At 44.7% G+C, this 23687-nt stretch overlaps 1 long non-coding RNA gene across 1 annotated transcript in view; it reads right to left on the bottom strand.

The window, feature by feature from the left end:
* The window catches only part of LOC138746348 (uncharacterized), a 32352-nt gene extending 29749 nt beyond the window's left edge, over positions 1-2603 (bottom strand). The window contains exon 1 of the long non-coding RNA XR_011346886.1: positions 2540-2603. This is a non-coding gene — a long non-coding RNA (uncharacterized lncRNA). The remainder of the gene's footprint in view (positions 1-2539) is intronic.
* Positions 2604-23687: the final 21084 nt, after the last annotated feature.

Raw genomic sequence — 23687 nt, 5'->3', positions numbered from 1 at the left:
GCGTGGGAGGATACCGGCAGTGTGAGTCAGGTGGGGGTGGGGAGAGACCAGCAGCACGAGTGCCAGGCAAAGAGGGAGGGGAGAAGACTGGCAGCGAGTCGCATATTAAAGGTAAAAGAGCCACGTGTGGCTCACGAGCCGCTGATCGGCCACCTCTGCTCTAGCTGTTGGTGGTGGTGGGGGGGGGGGTGGGGGTGCTTTTCCCACCCCTGGTTTGCTGGGTTTTGTCCTGCTGCTGTTGTGTTACTATATGTAGCTGTTAGTATGGTTGTGGTGTCACCCCCGCTTGTTGATTGTGTTCTGGTGGGTTCCATTTTTATTAAAGGGGGTGACTGTAGAGATATGATTGTATGTGCTGGCTGCCCCTCTCTCCGGGTGTCCTTCTACCTTGGCTCCTCCCTTAGTCCTGCGCATGTGACCCCAGCCATAAAGGTCGAGGCCCCTCTCCTTCCCGCTCCTTCCTAGCCTTGGACCCGGGCCAGCAGTCTCTAGTACAATAAAGCCTATCATTCCCCTCAGTCTTTGTCCGAGTCATATTGGGGCTAATGAGAGCGCCCAAGAATGATCTATTTAAAAGACTGAAAGGAACATGTGACAAAGCATCTGACCAAATAAGGATAAGACTAAATAAAGAGTTTGGGGTCGCAAAATCAGGGGAATGGGAGAAGTAAACAAGGGCGGGCTTTAAGACGAGGAGAGGAACAGCTTTTGAGAGGTTAAATGAACAGTTCCTCAGTTAAATGACCAATTCAATTAACCAAGGAGTGGTTTATGAACACAAAGAAATGCATAAAAATGAAAGTAAATATATCAGTGAATGTCCCTTCTCTGAAGGACACCCGCTCTTGCAAGAACGTTGAATAAAAGGTTCTATCACTTCACCCACTGACTCTGTGAAATTATTTCTTCACTTAGCTGGGTTTCTCACAGGAATCAGTTACAATTTAATTCTGTTTTCTTCTTCAAATATAATTAACAACTACTTTTCTTGAAGTAACCCTGTGCTGTGGTGCCTTTCTATTGCTGCTGGGTTTTGGGGTCCTCTGGACTCCGTAACAATATGTACTGGAATGGAGTAATTCATGTTCTGTTCTGTGATTTTAGATGAAATATTAAGAAAGAGAGAAAGTGTTGGGCCTGGACAAGAAGGGCCAGGCTGCCTGTTTCAGAGCTGGAATTGTGAGATGGTTCTAGGAATCATCTTTGAATATCTGTACCATGTCCAAAGTCTGGTAATTCGTCGTGTAGAACTGTAAGGTCAGGCAGATTTTACACCTTAAAAGGAGATTTTCTTTGTGGGGGGGGGGGCGTTTCCTCAACTTATAATCATATAAATTATAACAGATCAACATCAGGCAGCTTTTACACCTGAAAAGGAGATTTTCTTTGGGGGGGGGGGGTTTCCTCAACTTATAATCATATAAATTATAATAGATCAACATCAGGCAGCTTTTACACCTTAAAAGGAGATTTTCTTTGGGGGGGGATGTTTCCTCAACTTATAATCATATAAATTATAATAGATCAACATCAGGCAGCTTTTACACCTTAAAAGGAGATTTTCTTTGGGTTTTAATTGGCTGGTTTCAGTGACATCACAATCGCCATTTACTCTATAAACATCGTGCAGTGGGCAAGTTGTCAGACTACTTCACGACTCTTGGATATCCTGACGACTTAGCTGAACACATATCACGATGCCGCAAAGAATTACACCGATTTACTTCCCATCACATTGGACCATTCATCGAATGAGTACGATCTCAGAGGAACAAGATTTCACCATCTTCCTACAAGATGAGGGAAGTTCAGGTCACTGTCACCCCAGAGAACATCCCATTCGAATTGCTTGGGAGGAGGATCTGCCTCGAAGACCATGGCAGATCCTCCTTAGAAAGATCCTGAACCGGGTGGCAGTGGCCTGCAGAATGTGCTGCGGTCACTCATAGACCATTCCCTGACCGAAAAACATCCTTGTGCACCAGTCAGTTGCTTAAATGACAACATCAACATTACGCTGCCCATCATCTCTGCATCGAAAGTGGATAATAGGTCTAAAATTTTAATAAAATATGGAAGGTTCACTTTCAAAAAACCGAGAGTGCAAGTGTCCTATCTGCTTTTACCTTGGCAGTTCATGCCCTCTGCATATGAAGTGAATGTGCTGGGTAGAAGAGTTAAGATGTTATTATAACTGTATTCTGAAAGATAGAGCAGACTTTTAAATGATTGTTGTGAATGACTAAGAAATGAGTATTGGGACACTCACACAGACAGGTCAGCTACAACTCACAACATTCCAGACAACTCTCCATTCTCACCTCTTCCCTAAAGCCAGCTCCTGGTCCTCTGCACAATAACACGAGGACCTGCTGTTACACGAACCAGCTGTCAGATGCAGCCCATTCATAAATGGCTTCCCGCCCACAAACAGCTGACGGTGCGACAAGCTTGTCAAAGAGAATGTGGAAACATCATAAGCCTGCAGACCGAGCAAGGGCCCTGATGGCTTGGCTTTAGTGTCTGGAATTCAACTAACCTCGTTCCAAATCATGAAGACTCTCCTCCTCTCCCCGACTCGCACTGCCGGTCTCCCCTGTTGGAACCAAGGGGTTAAATAATCATGGAAAATATGCCTATGTACTATTCATTATATATTCATTAATCCATTACTATGTAACAATTTACTATTTACTTCAATTATACTGTTTAAGGGAAATATTAATGCAATTAAGTAACAGCCACAGTATGTAGAAAAGTTGGCTGATTATAGTATGTGTAGAATTTGCTGCCTCCAAATACAAAGAGAGAAAATACTTTCATCCCCAAAGTTACACTGCTCATTGTAAAGCACACATGGGAGTAAGAGGATAGCAGATAGGAGAAGTTAGACAGGATGAGGTTGGAGGAACCATAGGGACAGTGATTTATTCTGAAACAGGCCAGTGACAGGAAGATAAGTGTATTGCAAGGATAAGCGATAAGAGTACCATGACTGAGAATGTCAGAGACAAATAAAATGGATAAACCAATTTAGTAGGAATGATGTCATAAGGGTACACGGGAGGTGTTGATTACAACAGAAGACTATGGCCAGCCGAGAACAAAGAAATAATTAGAAATATCTGGGGTATGAATTGACTTCTGATCAAAACAACAGGATGTTCTGGCCTTGGGGATTAAGATAGGAGGTCCACACCATCGATAATTGCAGAGCAGGAAATTGCTTGAGATAAATGTTATGCAAGGAGTCTATCAAAGAAAGCCAACTCTTGGTCAATGTAAAAATGTTGATCTATATAAACAGAAGAGACTGGACAGTAGGTGTGAGTCTTGGGGAATAGCTCACCGAGAAGGTGATTTATGAACCAATGACTGAACCAGAGCTCTGTTAAGCTTTATTCTTGTACTATGTAATAAACTGATTGTGAAACCGAATACCTTCTCCTATCACTTCATTCAACGAGCACGGTGGACTCAGACGACACAGACCAAATTGAGGGTAGGATAAGGCCAGAGTCCGACACAAAATAAACTCTGCTGCCCCAATAGCTACCCGAGTGTTACCCTGGGCAGGTGTCACTATTTCCCCTTTTACAGGAGGGCCACTACCTGGTGATGCCACCCATGCCTTTTGTCCGACATTCTCTAGCTCGGGAATGGGATCAATGACTGTTTTTCCTCTGGAATAGGCTGTCGTTCAGAAGTCAGTGGAAAGGTGTGCGTCCCTTCATTGGGCGATGATTCAAATGGTTGACTGCCTGCTGCAGCACATGGCACCACCCCTTCAGGGTCCCCAGTGGTGTTAAACAAATTTGTTCCTTCAGTAAGCCATTCATTCGTTCAACTAACCCGGCAGCCTGCGGGTAATAAGGAATATGGTGGACCCATAAAATACTGTTGTCAGCTGCCCAATCACAGATTGCCTTCCTGGAGAAGTGTGAGCCATTATCAGACTGAATTCCCTCTGGTACATCATAACAAGAAATTAAATGGTTTAGTCCTTGGATAGTGCTAGCTTGGTCAGCCATCTTGGTGGGAAGAGCAAATCCAGGCCTGAAAAGGTGTCAACCATTACTAGGATGTAATGTTTGCCTATACAGTCTGGCATAGCGAGCTCCCCGTCTTATTCGGCCATGCAGACCAGGAGGAACGGTGCGGAACTTTACAAGCTGGCATGCTGGGCATGTCCGCACAACCCGGCGGACATTGTCCTGATGGATGGGTAAGGCATGTGTACGGGCCCACAGAGCTGATCCCTTCTCCCCCAAATGGCCACTCTGTTCATGTGCCCATCGAGCCAGGGGGTCGGTATCGGCGCGGCTGATAGTGGCAAGCTGATCTGCTACTGCATTTTGTCGTGCTATGCTCGTCGTCACATTCGTATGGGCGTCAACATGATATATGGTTATCTCCCAATGATGGGAAGCATCCCACAACAGCTGCCACAACTGTTTGCCCCATACTGGGTGGTCATGTATCAGCCAGTCGTTCTTTTGCCAATCAGGCATCCATATCACTAGTTCATTAGCCACGGCCCAGGAATCAGTAAACAAGCGAAGAGGGTGATCATGGGGGTCTAGTGGTAAAGTGACCACCTTCAACTCAGCATACTGACTGGAGCCACCATCTCCCTCCTCCAATAAATGAGTTCCTGACTTGGGATGGTAAGCCACTACCTTCCACTTCTGCTTTCCTTGCACCCACCGGCTGCTACCATCAGTAAACCAGGCATCCTCTTGTTCTGCTGGAGTGAGCGAATCATATGGTTTACCCCTCTGAATTGATGAAGGAGGTAGGGGAGGGGGCAAGGCGGGTTCAACGTCCTCATGACGAGACGGAAGATCAGCCACCTGTTCATGTATGCGGCCCACCCCTTCAGGCCCTCTAGTTGCTCAACTCTGAATAGACCACTTCCATTTAACAATAGAAGACTGCTGAGCCCACCCGATCTTTAGATTAGCGTCATTAACCAGAACCCAATTCATTATTGGAAGTGCAGGTCTCAATTGAACATCTGCATCACTTGTCATTCTTTCAGTTCCAGCAGGGCCCAGTAACAGGCTAGTAACTGTTGTTCAAAAGCAGAATAACGAGTGGCAGTCTCAGGCATGCTATGTGACCAGAATCCCAGCGGGACTCAGCAACCCTCTTGTTTCTGCCAGAGGCTCCAGCAGGCCACATCATCAGTAATGGAGACCTGTAGTTCGTAGGGGGTATCTGGAATGTGGGGAGCAATGGGCAAGGCCTGAAGAATAGCCTGCTTGGCGGACTGGAACACCCTTTCCTGATCGTCACCCCATACAAAGTCTGTTTTATTTCGGGTAACCTTATACAGAGGATGTAAAAGCAATGCCAAGTGTGGAATATGGCGTCGCCAATATCCCAATAACCCCAGGAAACGCTGGATCTCTTGTTTGTTATTAGGAGTGGCCAAGTCTGCGATTTTATTGCGAACTTTATCGGGAACCACTTGTTCTCCAGCATGCCACTGAATTCCAAGGAAAATAAATGTCTGGGAAGGGCCCTGTATCTTGGCGGGATTAATGGCCCACCCTCTTTGCATCAGGGTATCTTGGACACTCTCCAAACCTTCCTGTACCATCTCTTCTGTGGCCCCTTGGATCATGACATCATCAATATAATGGTGAATTGAGAGGGAAGGCGATACTGGCACCATCACAGGATCCCACTTAGCCTGACCCACTACTAGTTTTTTTTGCATTAGCGAGATCAATGACAGCATACCATGTTCCCGAGTTCCCAGTAGCAATGTTTTCAATAAGGGTAACAATGTCCGGAACTGCTGAAGCAAGTGGTGGGGCATGTTTGTTCAAAAAGCAATAATCAACTGTCATTCTCCAGGAGCCGTCCGGCTTCTGGACCGGCCAAACAGGGCTATTAAAGGGCGACGTTGCGGGTCTCACTACCCCTTCTTCTTGCAAAGCATCGATGGTGGCAGTAATCTCTTCCTGCCCCCCAGGGAGACAATATTGTGGAATGCACACTGGTTTCATGAGGGGTGGCACCATCACAGGATCCCACTTAGCCTGACCCACTACTAGTTTTTTTGTAATAGTCCGAATTCCAAATGCAAATCCCCCTTGGCTAGTATTAAGGGCCGAACCGGCCAACATATTAATACCCAGGATACACTCGTCAGTAGCAGCCACCAGGTCATGTAACCAGATAGGGGAAGAGCTATCACCCACCGTGGCACGGACTTTTATTTCCTTTGCCAGGGTGACCGCCCCTCCCAACCCCTCAATTTGAAAGGTCAGTCCAGTCCAGAGGTCGGGGTTGTTAGAAACAGAATTTACCTTTAAATAAATTGCTCGAGACAAAAATTGAGAACAAAGAACATTTATTATAACAACAATGCAAAGTTGGGTGCTTCCCCTTACACATACACTGGGGCTCACCCAACTTTTATACAGTCAATTTCAGTATCAGAATACCCTCCCCCTTACATTCTTCTGCCCCCTGAATGAGTTTGGCATAGGCAATCTTTCCTGCCTACGTGTAGTTTCAGTATACTTGGAGGACCAGGGGGTATCCTGTTGGTGTCCCTTCATGTTATTGTCCTTATTCACACCTTCCTGATTCTCGGGGCTACAGTCTCTTGGTATGCAGAGTTGGCTCATCCTGTCTAGGGTTGGCTAATTTAATATGTATAAATCTGTGAAAGGTTAACTAATTAGATATGTAGGACTTGGTACTTCTGTCTAGGGCTAGGAGACCCTTATCTGATCCAGACTACCTCAACTTCCTACATTCTATTGTTCCTTACCACTCCTTATCCTAGACTTATGGTGGCTCTTGTCACAAAGACTAGAAGATTCTTATGTTAATCGTGCTGACTCTGCTTTCCTGCATCCTAATCCCCAAGCTCATCCTGTTTGTATTGGTTACAGCCATTAACTGATGTATGAATTTTAGTTTCCTTCATGTTCATAATTTTAGATCAGTTTTCGCATCTCTCACAATCCTCACTTTTCTTTTAGATCAGTAATACTGATGCTGTAAAGTGTAAGGTGTTGTTTTTCCCAGCTGGTCAATAACCGAATTGTAATCTCTGTGTCATTGGAGAGTTAAGGCTTTGGGGTGTCGTGTTCTGCAGAAGGGTTCGATGAATTTAAAGTCTTTAGGTAGGGGAGCACCATAAAGGTCAGAGTAGCAAGTCCAGCTGCTATTAGGGTTGTGAGTATCAGGCTCCAGTTCTCAGTAAAGAGTCTAGTCCATCCCACATCAGTCCGAGGTTGCCAAGTCTGAACATGAGCATGGGCAGATTCTCGTTGAAGTCTTGAAGCAGTGTCTTTAACCGCCCAACTGTTGGAAGCATTGTCCTGAAGAAGTCTGTGAGAAATGCTGCCTTCAGCAGCGAACGAGTCCTGAAGAAGTCTGTGAGAAATGCTGCCTTCAGCAGCGAACGAGTCCTGAAGAAGTCTGTGAGAAATGCTGCCTTCAGCAGCGAACGAGTCCTGAAGAAGTCTGTGAGAAATGCTGCCTTCAGCAGCGAACGAGTCCTGAAGAAGTCTGTGAGAAATGCTGCCTTCAGCAGTGAACGAGTAGCGAGAGTCAGGCGGTTCCGTTGAATTGTGGCTAGTATCTGACATTCCTCTTCAGCCCCGAACCCTCGGGTCACCGATCTCCGAAGGCTGTCTGGAGTCTGATATTGAAATGCCAAGCAGCTTTAGAGTACTGTAGCAGCTCACGTTGTTTGTAACTGGTGCTCCCCTTCACGGGGTGTTGTTTGTGATGAAAAGAGACCAAGCTGGGGGGGATTGTTTCTTGTGATTTAACTGTGTGTTGCAGCTTGCCTGTTAAGTTTAGTCCGAGTATCAGTGAGGTTGTGAGTAGAAGCCAATGTGTGTGAATGAGAACATGTATTCTCTCCCTGTGTGCGAAATGTACATTGATTAGTAATAATACCTATGTAGGCTGTTAACTGACTATCGCTACTCTGTTCCCCTGGTCCGTATTGGAAAGCCTTATGAAAAAAATATCTGTCTGAAATCTATGCCCTGTCTACACTGTAAAGTAGCACAATTGTAACCTCTGCTGCCCCTATTCCAGGAGGACTTAAAACATAACGAGTAATTAAGTGACATAAACAGTTAAAAAAACAATACAACAATAAATGTAACATCACGGCACTTTGTCGCGGTGCCGTGTAAGTTTCAGGTCTGAAGGATGAGGAACATCACACCAGGTTGAGGGTTGAGTCTGTGTGTCGTGATGTTGTGGTTCGGAAGCTGGTTTGATTCTTTGAATGTGGGTCCAGCCTTTTTCTCTTGTTCGTACGGCGGTGTCTGTAATTAAAAGTACATAGTAGGGACCATCCCAGGCAGGTTTCAGTTGGTTATCTTGCCATGCTTTGACATAAACCCAATCACCAGGTTTAATAGAATGTATAGGAAAGTCTAAGGGTGGAGTTTGGGCTAATAGTCCCTTTTGTTTCAAGTCGTGGATGGAAGTAGAAAGCCCTTGTAAAAATTTTGAAATGTATTGGTCATTAGCCTCGGGGATGGGAGAATCAGTGTGGAATCCCATAAATGGAAGCCCAAACATCATCTCGTATGGTGAGACTGCAATGTCTTTACGAGGGGCTGTGCGAATTCTAATCAGGGCTAATGGTAACGATTTAATCCAGGAAAGACCAGTCTCTTCATGAAGTCGGGTGAGTTGAAGTTTCAAAGTTTGATTCATACGTTCGACTCGACCCGAACTTTGGGGATGCCATGGGGTATGTAGTTGCCAGTCTATTCCTAGCTTCTTGCAGACACCCTGGAGAACCTGAGAGGTGAAATGCGTACCTCGATCTGAATCAATGGTCTGCATCCTACCGTATCGTGGAATGACACATTCAATGAGTATTCTGATAACAGTGCTGGCGCGATCATTCGGGGTGGGAAAAGCTTCAACCCATCGTGTAAAATGATCGACCATGACAAGGAGGAATTTGTAAATACCGATGTTAGGAAGTTCAGTGAAGTCTATTTGTATGCGCTGGAACGGGCGAACGGCAATGTCGCGACCGCCAGGCAGTACAGGGCGCATCGATTTCTTATTGATTCTCTGACAGATGGGACAAGATCTAGTAGCGAGTTTAGTAATAGTGTATATGCCAGGGCAGTGAAGGGAACGTCCAAAGGTATCAACAAGTGACTGGGTTCCCCAATGTGTTTGTTGATGTAGCTGATCTATAATTTGGCGAGTTAGGGCTTTGTTAAGGACTTGCCGTCCGTCTGCTGTCCACCACAACCCGTCGGCAGTCTGGCGAAACCCTTTATCTTTCATTGAGACCTCATCTTCCCATGAAAAGATGGGGGTCTTTTTAATCTCTATTGGTGTGGGCAGTAGCTGGTGCATGTGAATCTTTTCTCTGAGTGCCGCCTGTTTGGCAGCTGCATCAGCCTGCCTGTTGCCTCTAGCTTCAGGACTGTTACCAGTCTGGTGTCCCCACTCATGTACTATGGCAATTTCGGACGGGAGTGTTAAAGCATCTAGGGATTGGATAATTAAGTGTTCATGGGCTAACTTCTGTCCTTTGCCAGTTATCATCCCTCGTTCTTTCCATATCTTACCGAAGGTATGGACTACACCGAAAGCATACTTAGAGTCAGTGTAGATAGTTCCTACCTTGTTCTCTAGTTCGTGGAGTGCTCTACAGAGGGCATATAGTTCACAGGATTGTGCTGACCAATGACCAGGGAGGCGACCGGCTTCGATCACCAGTCCTTGCTTACCATCCACTACACTATACCCACTATAGCGGGTTCCTGCAATGCAACGTGAAGAGCCGTCAATAAACAATCTTTCTCCTTCATTTAAAGGGACATCAGTTAAGTCTTCCCTAATTTTGGTTTGTAAGTCGATAACTTCTAAACACACATGTTCTAAATCGTTTGAGGATTGGTCAGTAGTTGGAGAGATGAGGAAGGCTGCTGAGTTGAGAGTTTTAGTTGTAAGTAAGGTCAAATCGTTGCTATCCATTAGGATCGTTTCATATTTTAAAATTCTAGGGTCCGTGAGCCATCTCCCAGCACGTTGTAAGAGAATATTGCGGACTGTGGGAGGGGTGTGAACTATCATAGGGGCGCCGAAAGTAATTTTTTGCCCTTCCTCAACTAAAATTGCAGTGGCTGTGATGGCTTGTACACATTCTGGCCAGCCACGACAAACGGGGTCCAAAAGCTTTGACAGGAAAGCCACTGGTTGTCTATAGCCTGCCCTGTTTTGGGTGAGCACTCCTGTGGCTGCCCCAGCTTTGGTATTAGTATATAAGTCAAAAGGTTTGTTTAAGTCGGGTAGCGCTAAAACTGGGGCACGCGTAAGGCAATGTTTAACGAAGTTAAAATCTTTGATCTCTTCATCCGTCCAGTCAAGATGTTCGGTTCCTATACTGGGAAGTTTATCATAAAGGAATTTGACAAGGTTAGAATAATTTTCCATCCAGATTCTACAGAATCCCACTAACCTAAGGAATTTCCTGAGTTCCTGGGCATTTTTGGGAGGGGGAATCTGCATAATACCAGTTATTCTCTCTGGGCTAATTTTCCTGGTTCCCTGACTCACTAGATGTCCTAAGTATTTAACTTCGGATTGCACAAATTGTAGTTTGGACTCGCTGACTCTCAGACCTTTCTTCTCTAGAAAATTTAAAAGTGCAACAGTAAAATCTTTAGCTAATTCATAAGTTCTCGCTGTAATTAACAAGTTATCAACGTATTGTATGAGTTGGCAATTTTCTCTCCGAGGAGCCTCATCTAATATCTGTTCTAGGACCTGACCGAATAAATTGGGCGATTCTGTAAAGCCCTGAGGAAGGACAGTCCACCGGTATTGGTTTTTACGGCCAGTAAAGGGGTTTTCCCATTCAAAGGCAAACATGTCTCTGCTCTCTGTAGCTAATGGACGTCCAAAATGCATCCTTGAGATCAATGACACTAAACCATTGATTATGGGAATCAATTTTACTCATAATGGTATAGGGGTTAGGTGTCAGAAATAAAACTTCTCACACATGAGTCTCTTTAAAACTGATGACACGACAAGCTTTATTTACAAGTCTGCAGAGTTGGACTCAACTGGTTTCTCACCAGTTAAGCCCCGATACATACAGTGCATTGATTTTTATACCTTTATTATTTGCCCTTCCCCTTCTTATTAATACTGTTTTAATTGGTTAGTATTACAAAAACATTCTAAGTATAACTGCATTATTAATTATCACGTTCGTTACGTACGCTGTGAACTCTACATTCACTAAATTCTGTTTCTCACACTTCTTATCAATCCTTTGTCTCCTGCATGTCTCTCACTATGACCATGAAAAGATAGGTTTAAAAAAACATATTCAGCAGCTCCTTCTGTCCTTGACTGCTAGTAAACTCTCTGTCCGTTCTGGCTTCCCTGTTTATGATTAATCATCACATTTTAACTTAAGTCTTTTTAACCTAAATTCTCTATATCACAATCCACCCCTTTCTCTCTTTAAAATGTGTTGAATATATGTATAGATATGAATGGGGATTCTAAGCTAGGGAAGAGAAATGTTTTATGATACGTTAATCTCACGCTGAAATAAAAGTCTTACAGGGTCTCCCATCCCCCCTGGTTGCATAGCTTGTTCGACCATGGAAATCACCAGGCTGCGTAGACAGGGAATAATACAGGGCAAAATAAGTAGGAGGAATAAAATACCTCCGATGACCCACAAGAAGGTACGCCACCAGGTTCCTCCAAACCATTTGTCCATCCAATTAAATTGTGGGAAAGGATGCCAGGTTTGAACCTGTACGAATATTATCAGCGATTTTACGAACGGCTTTTCCATTATCATCAATCTGTAAGCAGCAGTTAGTCAAATTAAGTTTGCCACATACACCTCCTTCCGTGGCTAGGAGATAGTCTAGGGCTAGACGGTTCTGATATATAGCAGAGCGCATTTGACCTTGCTGGGATGCAAGTAATTGCAGGGCTATAGCTGTTTGATTTGTAACAATTTCAAGCACTGCTTGTAAGCGAATTATGCGATTTAACATATATATAGGAGTACGATAACCCCAAGATCCATCTTGAGCCCATGTAGCGGGACCATAATATTGAATTATGCGCTCTGGAGGCCAATCATCTCTCCATTCTCCCAAATGTACCGTGGTAGAGCGGGGTTCACGATGTAATGTATCAAAGACCTTCACGCCTAATTTATGACCGTGATCGTGGGGTAGAAGGAAAAATTCTGGGCGGATTATTCCTAGGAAACAAGTTCCACTCCACTGTGAGGGAAGACGAGTATAAGCTTTATTACCACATACCCAGAATAATCCATTTGGGGATACTCCATACCCCCTTTCCCAAACTCTTTTAAGAACAGGATTTGATTGGTATGGTCCTGTGATGGTGGAAGTGGTACAATTCCAAAACTGAATACTGCTATTAGACAGGGGTAGGCAATTAGTTTTAAAAACAGTGGATAAGAACCAAGTCTGAGGTTTAGGAAACCAAGTGAAAACACCAGGCGAAATGCGAATCCATACAGCCTTGCAGGGACTTAGGAGAAAGTCCTTAGGAGAGAGCTGGCAAATACCCAGTAGGAGAGAGACAATAAAAACCAGAGGGGACGTTAGAGAGAGACCAGGTTTCTCTTGATCTCATTCGGTTAGTTGTCCAAATGCGGGAAATCATGGTCAATGAATTGAGAGGTTCTCCCCACCAAGGCCATTGTTCTGACATCCGTGGACCCCCGCAGACCCAACAATTAGTTACATTAAAAGTTCCTGCAATTTTAGTTGCCAGATCTACAAAAAGGTTATCTCCCCCAATTGCATTACCGAAACTTACATGGTTATTTGGATGGACTCGAACTAAGTCCGGCTGTCTTAAAGGGACAGGCAATCTCGAGTGTGGAGTGTAACTTCTCATTGGAACAGTACGTTGGTGTATGCAAAACCAGAGTCCATCAGGGCATGGTGGGCTTGAGTCACCTTTCCAACCGTTAAGAGGGAAAGGAGTGGTATTAGGAATCTGTATATAATGACCCATATTATTTCCTTCTTTTTCCACACAAGGGGTATATGGATGTTGGGTGGTATTTTCTGCCCAGCATTTCTCAGGAACTGAGGTATGGGAAATGAAATTACCTTCCTTTCTTCCCCAAATGTGGTCCTGAAACAGGACCACTGTATCTCTGCATTTCTTACATTTCACACCTGATAAAGACATAGGCAAACTAAGAAAAATCAAAGAACATAACAATAACATTGTGAATTAAGTCTTTTTGCGAAATCGTAAGGTAAGAGGTTTTTCTCCAGGAATACAAGTCCAATCTGAGTTCGTATCAGGGTCCTGTGGCGCCTCTACAGGTCCCTTAAATCTGGATGCGTGTGTCCACCCCTTCTCTCCTGTTCGTGCTGCAGCTTCTGTAGTTAAGAGAACTTGGTATGGACCTTCCCACTGGGGCTGGAGTTTTTCAGTCTTCCAGGTCTTGATAAGAATCCAGTCTCCTGGTTCCACTTTGTGTAAAGAAAAGTCTAGAGGCGGTGTTTGTGCCAATAGTCCTCTCTTTCGTAAATCTGTAAGAGAGCGTGACAGTGCCTGTAAATAGTTCCTAACAAATATATCCCCTTCCCCCAAGGTGGGACACCCCTCAACTGTACTCCAGAAGGGAAGCCCAAACATCATTTCATAAGGGGACAGCCCTACATCTTTTCGTGGGGCAGTACGAATTCTCAATAAGGCTAGGGGCAGACACTTTATCCAAGGCATTTTAGTTTCCACCATTAACTTTGTCAATTGGATTTTTAGTGTTCCATTCATACGCTCGACCTTCCCTGAGCTTTGTGGATGCCAAGGGGTATGTAATTTCCAAGAGACCTGTAATGCATCACAAATCAATTGCTGGATTTTTGAAGAAAAATGTGGACCCCTGTCTGAGTCTATAGAATCCATTATACCATATCTGGGGATTATCTGCTCTAGGAGGAGGCGAGCTACTGTAGAGGCTGTAGTATTTATTGTTGGGAAGGCTTCTACCCATCGGGTAAAGTGATCTATTATCACCAACAGATATTTCCATCTTTGAACTTGAGGTAACTCTGTGAAGTCGATCTGGATACGTTGAAAAGGGCGTATGGCTAATGGTTGACCTCCCATGGTCCCTGTCCTCATTATCTTCTTATTAATTTTTGTGCATAGGTAACAATTTTGCACCTCTTGTTGGGCCAAGGTGTAGATTCCGTTACACACATATTCTCGAAGCACTGTGTCACATAAGGCTTGGGTGCCCCAGTGGCTCTGTTGATGCAGGTGTTTTAAAATATTGCGAGTTATTTCTTTATTTAGAACAATTCTTCCATCTGGTGTTTTCCATGTTCCATCAGGTAACTGGCTTGCGCCCAGCTGATCCATGTTCTTTTCTTCTTTAGCAGTGAAAATGGGAGCTGTCTTTATGCCTTGCCTTATTGGGATTAAAGTCAGCAAACGGACTTCTTGTTGCATGGCTGCTCTTTTGGCTTCTTCATCAGCCAGTCTGTTTCCAATTGCTGTCGGGTTATCTCCCCTTTGATGGCTTGGTATGTAGACCACTGCTATTTCTTGGGGTAATGTTAAGGCTTCTAGAGTCAGAGTAATCATCTGTTCGTGTGCCAATTCCTTTCCTCTTGATGTAATTAGACCACGCTCCTTCCAGATCTTACCAAAGGTATGCACTACCCCGTATGCGTATTTGGAATCTGTGTAAATCGTTCCAATTTTCTTTGCCAGTATTCTGAGGGCTCTCTGCAAGGCATATAGTTCACAGGATTGTGCTGACCAGCTTCCGGGTAGTCTCGTGGATTCTACTACTTTCCAAGTATTTCCTTCTATTATAGCATACCCATTTCTTCTCATTCCGTCAACACATCTGGCGGAGCCGTCAATGTAGAATTCATATCCTTCTCCCAGCGGAGTATCGCAAAGGTCTTCTCGGGTCTTGGTCTGAAGATCTGTCAACTCGACACAGTCATGCTCCACCTCTTTCTCTGTTTCACTGCCGTATAAAAATTGAGCTGGGTTGCAGCTATTAATTTTTGCAAACTGTAAATCTTCTCCAACCATTAAAATGGTTTCATACTTTAATATGCGAGAATCAGTCAGCCATCGATGGGCAGTTTGTGTTAATAAAACACTTACAGAATGGGAGGTGTACACAGTCATCTTTCCTCCAAAAGTAAGTTTACGTGCTTCCTCTACCAACAGAGCAGCAGCCGCTACTCCCTGGATACACGTCGGCCATCCGCGAGACACTGGGTCCATCATTTTGGAAAGGAAAGCTACTGGGTGTCGCTGACCGCCTTTTTCTTGTGTTAAAACTCCCACAGCTGTTCCTTGGTTATGAGTGACAAATAGCTGGAAGGGCTGTTTTAAAGAGGGCAGAGTGAGCACTGGGGCTCGTGTTAGGTGATGTTTCAAGTCCTCGAACCATCCCTCCTCCTCCTGGGTCCATTTCAATGGATAGTCATTTTCATTTGTCAGTTTATCATACATAAACTTCACCAAAACTGAGTAGTCCTCTATCCATAACCTACAGTATCCTAAGAGTCCCAGGAATTGTCTTATTTCCTTCTTATTACGGGGTAAAGGCATTCTAGTGATTCCCGCAATTCGTTCAGGGGTAATCCGTTTCTGTCCTTTACTTATCTGGTGCCCCAGATATATCACAGTTTTCTCAACAAACTGTAACTTGTTTCTGGACACTCGTAGACCCTTTTTCCCCAGATAATTCAAGAGTCTAATGGTCTCTCTCCTCATTTCTTGTTCCTTGGGTCCTGATAATAGTAAATCATCCACATACTGCATTAGTTGGGAATCATCAGATTGTGGATAGTCCATCAGGATTTGTTCTAGCATTTGTCCAAACAGGTTTGGAGATTCAGTGAACCCTTGGGGCAATACAGTCCACCGAAACTGTCTCCGTCTACCTGTCCATGGATTTTCCCATTCAAACGCAAACATATCTCTACTTTCCTCTTCTAACGGACAAGTCCAGAAGGCATCCTTCAAGTCGATAACACTAAACCACTCATGGTCTGGGGGAATCCGACTCATAATAGTATAGGGATTAGGTACCACTGGGTGGCGGGTCTGAACAATAGCATTCAAACTTCTTAGATCCTGAACTAGGCGATAGGATCCATCTGACTTTTTTACTGGGAGTATAGGGGTGTTATAAGGTGACATGCATTCTTCTAATAGTCCGTCTCGTATTAAAGTCTCAATTACCGGTTGTAGCCCTTTTCTCCCTTCCAAAGAAATAGGATACTGACGTTTCCTTACCGGCTGATGACCTGGTATTAATGTGACATGTAAAGGTGGGATGTCCAGACCTCCTCGATTTCCCTCCTTATACCAGACTCTCTCGTCAATCTGCCGTTCATCCTCTTCCTTTAAAGCGCAGAGGTGGACTCGCACTTCTCCGTCCACAGGGAGAGCACCCAAACCTAGGAGAGCCTGTAAGTCCCTTCCTAGGAGGTTAAATCCAGCCGAAGGTAATAACAAGAGGTCTTGTACCCCTTCTCTTTCTTCCAGTTTCACTGTTACTTGGGGAATTATTGATACCATTCTGGGAGCCCCTTCTATCCCAGAAATTGTCAAATTACTTTTTATAGGCTCAGTTCCGATTGGCACAGTTATTACACTACTTCGTTCCGCTCCTGTGTCCACCATAAACACCACCTCTTCTCCCTTGGAACCAATTTTTAGTTTTATCAGGGGTTCCCTCTTATATTTGGTCCCTAACATTTGGAACCCCTGACACCCCTAATCTTCTTCCATAAGTTCGAGGGCACGCAATTCCCTCTTGTATCGGGGGCATTCCCTCTTAAAGTGTCCTTCCTCATTGCAGTAATAGCACTTAACGAATCTCCGGGGTCTTCCCTCTCTTGGATATTTTGGATTGTTTAGAGGAAGGTTTTGTTTTCTTTCCCCTCTGGATTCAGCATTCATCTGTCGGATAGTCTGTACCATAACCTTTGTCGCCTTCTTTTGATCTTCTTCTTCTCTCTGCACATATACTTTTTGTGCCTTTTTTAACAGTTCACTTAGGGGTTTTTCACTCCAGTCCTCCTCCTTTTCTAGTTTCTTTCTAATGTCTTGCCATGATTTGGAAACAAATTCAATTCGAATAAGCTGTTCACCCATTGGTGTACTAGGGTCCACACCAGCATACTGTTGGACATTCTTTCTCACCCTCTCCAAAAAATCAGTAGGGGACTCATCTTTCCCCTGGTGGTTCCCAAATGCCTTGGTAAAATTGTGACCCTTTGGCACAGCCTCCCGTATCCCTTTAATTGTCCACTCTCTATATTGTCTCATACTTGCCAATCCCTCGGGTGTTCGTTTGTCCCACCTGGGTTCATTTAAGGGATATTTTTGTTCATGGGGTCTAGGGTCCCCAGGTTGTTCATATTCCCACATGAGGAGGGCAGCCCGTCGAATCATCTGCCTCTCCTGGGGTGAAAATAATGTTCCGATTATTGCCTGCATCTCTTCCCACGTATATGTGTTTGGTCCCAAGAATTGGTCAAGCTGTTCAGCCAGTCCTATAGGATCTTCCAATAACTTTTTCATTTCTTTCTTAAATCCCCGCACCTCTGTACTAGTTAGGGGAACATTCACATATCCCGTTCCCCCTCCCGGTCCTCCCATAGGAACTTCTCTCAGGGGATTTAGGTTTATTGAAAACTTTGATGGTCCTGGACCAGTCTGGGATCTTGTCCAGGGTCGGTTTACCGGTGGAAGTTTAGGGTCCGACTCCCTTAATTCATCCTTTTTATCCCGGCCCCCTTCGGGGCAATCAGATTCATCACCTTTCCCCTCCGGTAATAAGCTTTCCTCGGGCGCAGTAGGCACCGGGGGAATATAAGGAGGGGGAAGGTTGTCCAGAGGTTCCCATTTCTTTTCTCCTGCCACTCTCAATTTAAAACATTCTGTTAAGGATCCTGGCCAGGGAACCCAACAAAATGCATATGCTGACTCTTCTTGATTCACCTTTGGTCTCGAATTTACATATATGTTTAATGCTTGTCTAACCCAATCCTCATCAGATCCAAATTTCGGCCACCAGACCGAGGAACCTTTAATAGGTTGTTTTGACCAAAGGAGACAATATTGGACCATCTTTTTCTTGTTTTTGTCCCGATATCTTTTACTATCCCAATTTTCAAACATTCTCCCCAAAGGGCTGTCAAGGGGTACTCCCAGGAATTGTCCTGAATTTTCAGACGAGCCCTTAGATTTTGATCCTCCCATTTTCCCACCTAGATCTGTTTATCGTTGCTGAGGACCCTCTCGCTCTGGACCCTACTCCCTTCCTCTCAGACGCCTCGTCGGAGGTGCTGTCCCTCCTTCGGTTACCGCTGAGGTTTTCCTGGGGTTGACCCCTCTCTTCTCGGCACTTCGTCGGAGGTGCTGTCCCTCCTTCGGTTACCGCCGAGGTTTCCCTGGGGTCTATCCTAGAGTCCCGCGACAGGGTCCTCACACAACGACAAAAGATGTATACTTAATCTATTCCGTTAGGTTTTTATCCAAACAGGTGTATCCCGTTACACCTGTTACCCAATCCCCACACCACAATCGTAAGTCGTCACTTACCGGTGTCTTCCCGGGGATTGAACCGTCACCCTTCTCCTCTCCGTCTTGTCGTGTCACCCTGTCCGGATACCACTCGCTCAAGCCGCCCGAAGCGACGAGCAAGGGACTAGGAGCCGCTGAACTCAGCGGGGTGCACCGCCTCCGATGTCCCTCTTCTCGCCTCCCCTCACGGCCGGAGTGTAGATCCCGGACGAGTCCCCATTTGTCAGAAATAAAACTTCTCACACATGAGTCTCTTTAAAACTGATGACACGACAAGCTTTATTTACAAGTCTGCAGAGTTGGACTCAACTGGTTTCTCACCAGTTAAGCCCCGATACATACAGTGCATTGATTTTTATACCTTTATTATTTGCCCTTCCCCTTCTTATTAATACTGTTTTAATTGGTTAGTATTACAAAAACATTCTAAGTATAACTGCATTATTAATTATCACGTTCGTTACGTACGCTGTGAACTCTACATTCACTAAATTCTGTTTCTCACACTTCTTATCAATCCTTTGTCTCCTGCATGTCTCTCACTATGACCATGAAAAGATAGGTTTAAAAAAACATATTCAGCAGCTCCTTCTGTCCTTGACTGCTAGTAAACTCTCTGTCCGTTCTGGCTTCCCTGTTTATGATTAATCATCACATTTTAACTTAAGTCTTTTTAACCTAAATTCTCTATATCACATTAGGTACAACCGGGTGACGGGTAAGAATGAATTTGTTAAGCTCCCTCAAGTCCTGTACTAAGCGGTAGGTGCCGTCTGGTTTTTGAACAGGTAAAATCGGGGTATTAAAGGGAGACATACAGGGTTTGAGTATGCCATCCTGAATCAACTGGTCAATTATGGGCTGTAAACCTTTTTGGCCAGCCATCGGAATTGGGTACTGTTTCTGTCTAACAATTTGTTCAGTATCCTTTAAAGTGACTTGTAGTGGAGGAATGTCGAGGATTCCTCTATTGCCTTTTTCTGCCCATTCTCTCGGATTTATAAGTTTTCGATCCTCCTCGCTCAAAACATAGAATTGTACTCCAATGCCTGATTGTAAAGGTCTGGTACCGATAGCCAATTGGTCCTGTAAGTCTCTTCCTAGCAAGCATACTCCAGCTTGGGGAAGTAATAGATGATCCTCGATTATGATCTTATCCCCCATTTGGATTCTGACCTCTCGCAATACCGGGACTGTAAAGTCTCATCCTCCCACCCCTAAAACTATAACTGTCCCTTCTATTCTAACCCCCTTGGGTTGGTGTAGAATGCTAGATCGGGTGGCTCCAGAATCGTCTAAAAATATCATCTTGTCACTGTGGGGTCCTATGCATAAATTAACTAATGGTTCTCCGTGCAGCCCCACGGTGTGTATTGGCTGAGAACCGTGACCCCCCTATGCGTAATCAGCTTCCATCAGGGCATAGGAGCGTGTGTCCATTGCTCGCAGTGGGCATTCCTTTTTAAAGTGTCCTTCCTTTTTACAATGGAAACAGATAAGAGGTCCTGTTTCCCAATCTCTCCCAAAGTTTCTAGGGGGCACCCGTCATCCCCGGAATCCTTCTCTACTCCTCCACCTGCTGGTGTCCCCACTTCCCCACCCGTGGCTCCCCTCACCGCGTACAGAGGTTGGCCCGTAATCCCTACCTTTTTCGTGATGCTCATCTACTATTCCTTTGACTGCTTGCATTAAAATTTTCGCTTTCCCTTTCTGTTTATCTTCCGCCCTCTGGACAAATGCTTTCTGAGCAATCTGTAGTAGCTGGGTAATTCCTTGCTCGTGCCAATTTTCTGTGTTTTGTAATTTTCTTCTAATGTCTGGGGCTGAGTTGGTAACAAAACCCGTTAGAACCAATTGTTCCCCTGCTGGAGATTCTATGTCGAGACCCCCATATTGTTGAATTGCCATGCGCAATCTATTGAGAAATGCAGAGGGGGTCTCCTCGGGACCTTGGGGAACCTCAAAGGCTTTTTTGAAATTCTGTACCTTGGGGACAGATTCTCTGATTCCTTTGATCAAATTAATCCTGTATTCTTCCATCAGTGTGCGACCACCACTAGTATTTTTGTCCCAATTAGGTTTTGTGAGGGGAAATTTGGCTTCTCCAGGTATCGCCTCGTGTCCCCCTTGGTGTTCCTTATCCCAGACTCTAATGCCTGCCTGTCGGATCATTCCCCGCTCATCTAAGGTAAACAGAGTCTTAAAGATGGATGTTAATTCCTCCCAAGTATACAGGTTTGGTCCCAAAAATTGGTCTAACTGTTCGGCACATCCCTGGGGATCTTCTATCAGGGAGGTCAATTCTTTCTTAAAGTTACGCACTTCAGTGCTGGTCAGGGGCACATTTACGAACCCAAGACCCTCTCCCACGGGAACCTCCCGCAGGGGTCGCATCCAGCTGGTTTCTGGTTTATTAGATTTGAGTTCCTGCTCCCTGGGAAATGAATGGAAGGGTTCTGCCCTTTCTTCCTGAAGGATCTCATGCTGTTCTAAATTACAATGAACTCTCTCTCCTGTCAACGGAGATGGTAATCGAGCGCTCTGTGAGCGAGTCACCACACCATTCCGGTTCTCTTCTTTCTTCTCTAGTGGTGGGGGAGGAGGGGGAGGTGCAGAAGGGTAGGTCATAGGAGGAGAAGGAAAGATAGGAGCCGGCATAGGAGGAACATAAGGTGGAGGGAGGGAATGTAGCACATCCCACCCCTGTGATTCAGGGACAAAAGGTTCCTCCTCTCTCTTATCCCTGAGTTCTTTCTCATTCAAAACCAGTTGGTCAATCGATCCCTTGAGCCAGCAGGCTGCATATTCCCTGCTCTCAACATTGTCCCTCTGGTTTTGATAGAGCCAGATGTTCAAAGCTTGACACATCCAGTCATCCTCGGATCCGAACTTTGGCCAGTACACGGAGCTCCCTTTAAGCGGGCTTTTAACCCATTCAATACAACAATACCTGACGATTGTCAGTTTGTCTTTCCCACGGGTCCTTCCCGTGCCCCACTCAGATAACATCAACCCAAGCGGGCTGTACGTAGCTATCTGGTTTTCACATCCTTTACCAGGACTCTCTTCCTTGCTACTCATACTTCCCATACTGACAGGCAATTAAAATTCCTCTTACCGGGTTCCAGTAGCAATGTTCTAGCGCGCTTCCTCCCGTCGTTTGTTCTCAATGCCTCTTCTCAGATATCACTCGCTTCTTCCACTGACCAGCCACCCGTTGCCCGTTTGTCCAGCTGAATCAGCCGGGGTGCACCTACTCTCGTCGTCGGGGCACTCTGTCAGTGGAGGGAGTGTGATCCAGGACGAGCCCCCATTTGTTAGAAACAGAATTACCTTTAAAGAAATTGCTCGAGACAAAAATTGAGAACAAAGAACATTTATTACAACAACAATGCAAAGTTGGGTGCTTCCCCTTACCCTGGGAATACACACATACACTGGGGCTCACCCAACTTTTATATAGTAAATTTCAGTATCAGAATACCCTCCCCCTTACATTCTTCTGCCCCCTGGATGGGTTTGGCATAGGCAATCCTTCCTGCCTATGTGCAGATTCAGTATACTTGGAGGAGCAGGGGATATCCTGTCGGTGTCCCATCATGTCATTGTCCTTATTCACACCTTCCTGATTCTCGGAGCTACAGTCTCTTGGTATGCAAAGTTAGCTCATCCTGTCTAGGGTTGACTAATTTAATATGTATAACTTTGTAAATCTGTGTAAGGTTAACTAATTAGATATGTAGAACTTGGTACTTCTGTCTAGGGCTAGGAGACCCTTATCTGATCCAAACTACCTCAACTTCCTACATTCTTTTGTTCCTTTCCACTCCTTATCTTAGTCTTATGGTGGCTCTTGTCACAAAGAAGATTCTTATGTTAATCGTGCTGACTCTGCTTTCCTGCATCCTAATTCCCAAGCTCATCCTGTTTGTAGTGGTTACAGCCATTAACTGATGTATGAATTTTAGTTTCCCTCATGTTCATAATTTTAGATCAGTTTTCCTATCTCTCACATCACGAATGTGAATCCTGTCTCAAAGTTTCTGCCTCAGTCTATCATACATCAACGTTAAACTTTCTCCCCCCCCTGTGAACCTGGTGTAATATAATCTGCCTCAGTCTACCGTCCATTACCGTTAAACCTTCTCCCTCTGTGAACCTGGTGTCACAGTGTCTGACGCAGTTCATAGTATATCACTGTTAAACCTTCTCACAAATGTGAATCCTACTATAAAATAATGCTCCCCTTCTAAGTCTTGCTGTATTCGAATCCCCACCTATTTAAAAAATTCCAAAAAAAAAGAGAAAAATCAATCCGAAAACAAGCTACTCAAGAGTAGTAGCCCCCTAAAAATCTGGGTGTGGTAAAGTCCACAAGTGGCAGGTGACTAAAGGACTCAGTGTCACCCACCCCCAGTCAGACTTTCACAAAGTACTTGTGAGAGATGAGAAAAACTGACATTGCAATATGAACATGAAGAAATGAAGAAAATAAAATTGATACATAAGTAAATGAATGAAGCCAGTGCAAACAACATGAGGCATGGATATTAGAAGGCAGGAAGCTGACACTGTCTGAGTAAGATAAGAATCTCCTACACCAGCAAGTTCACTGAATGAAGGAGAGAAGGACAGACAATTGAGAATAGAAGTAGAGTTAGTCTGAACGAGATAAGGGTCGCCAAGCCCCAGATAGAATTAGCAAGGCTTGCATAAATAATTAGAAGACCTTAGACAGTATTAGCAAGTTATACATATATAATTAGTAAGCCATACAACACATTTTTCAAGTATGCATATTTAACTAGTAAACCCTAGACAAGATTAACGAACCCTGCAGATGAAGGGACTGTAGCCCTGAGAGTCGGGAAGGTGTGAATGGGGACAAGGGCTAGGATGTGAATAAGGACAATGGGAATAATGGCATAAGAAGACACCGACAGGATACCCCCTGGTCCTCCAAGTATACTGAAACTGCATGTAGGCAGGAAGGATTGCCTCTGCCAAACCCATCCAGGGGGCAGAAGAATGTAAGGGGGAGAGTATTCTGATACTGAAATTTACTGTATAAA

The sequence above is a fragment of the Narcine bancroftii genome, chromosome 11, assembly GCF_036971445.1.
Source record: "Narcine bancroftii isolate sNarBan1 chromosome 11, sNarBan1.hap1, whole genome shotgun sequence".
Taxonomy (NCBI): domain Eukaryota; kingdom Metazoa; phylum Chordata; class Chondrichthyes; order Torpediniformes; family Narcinidae; genus Narcine; species Narcine bancroftii.
This window is presented reverse-complemented; position numbering and strand designations above follow the sequence as displayed.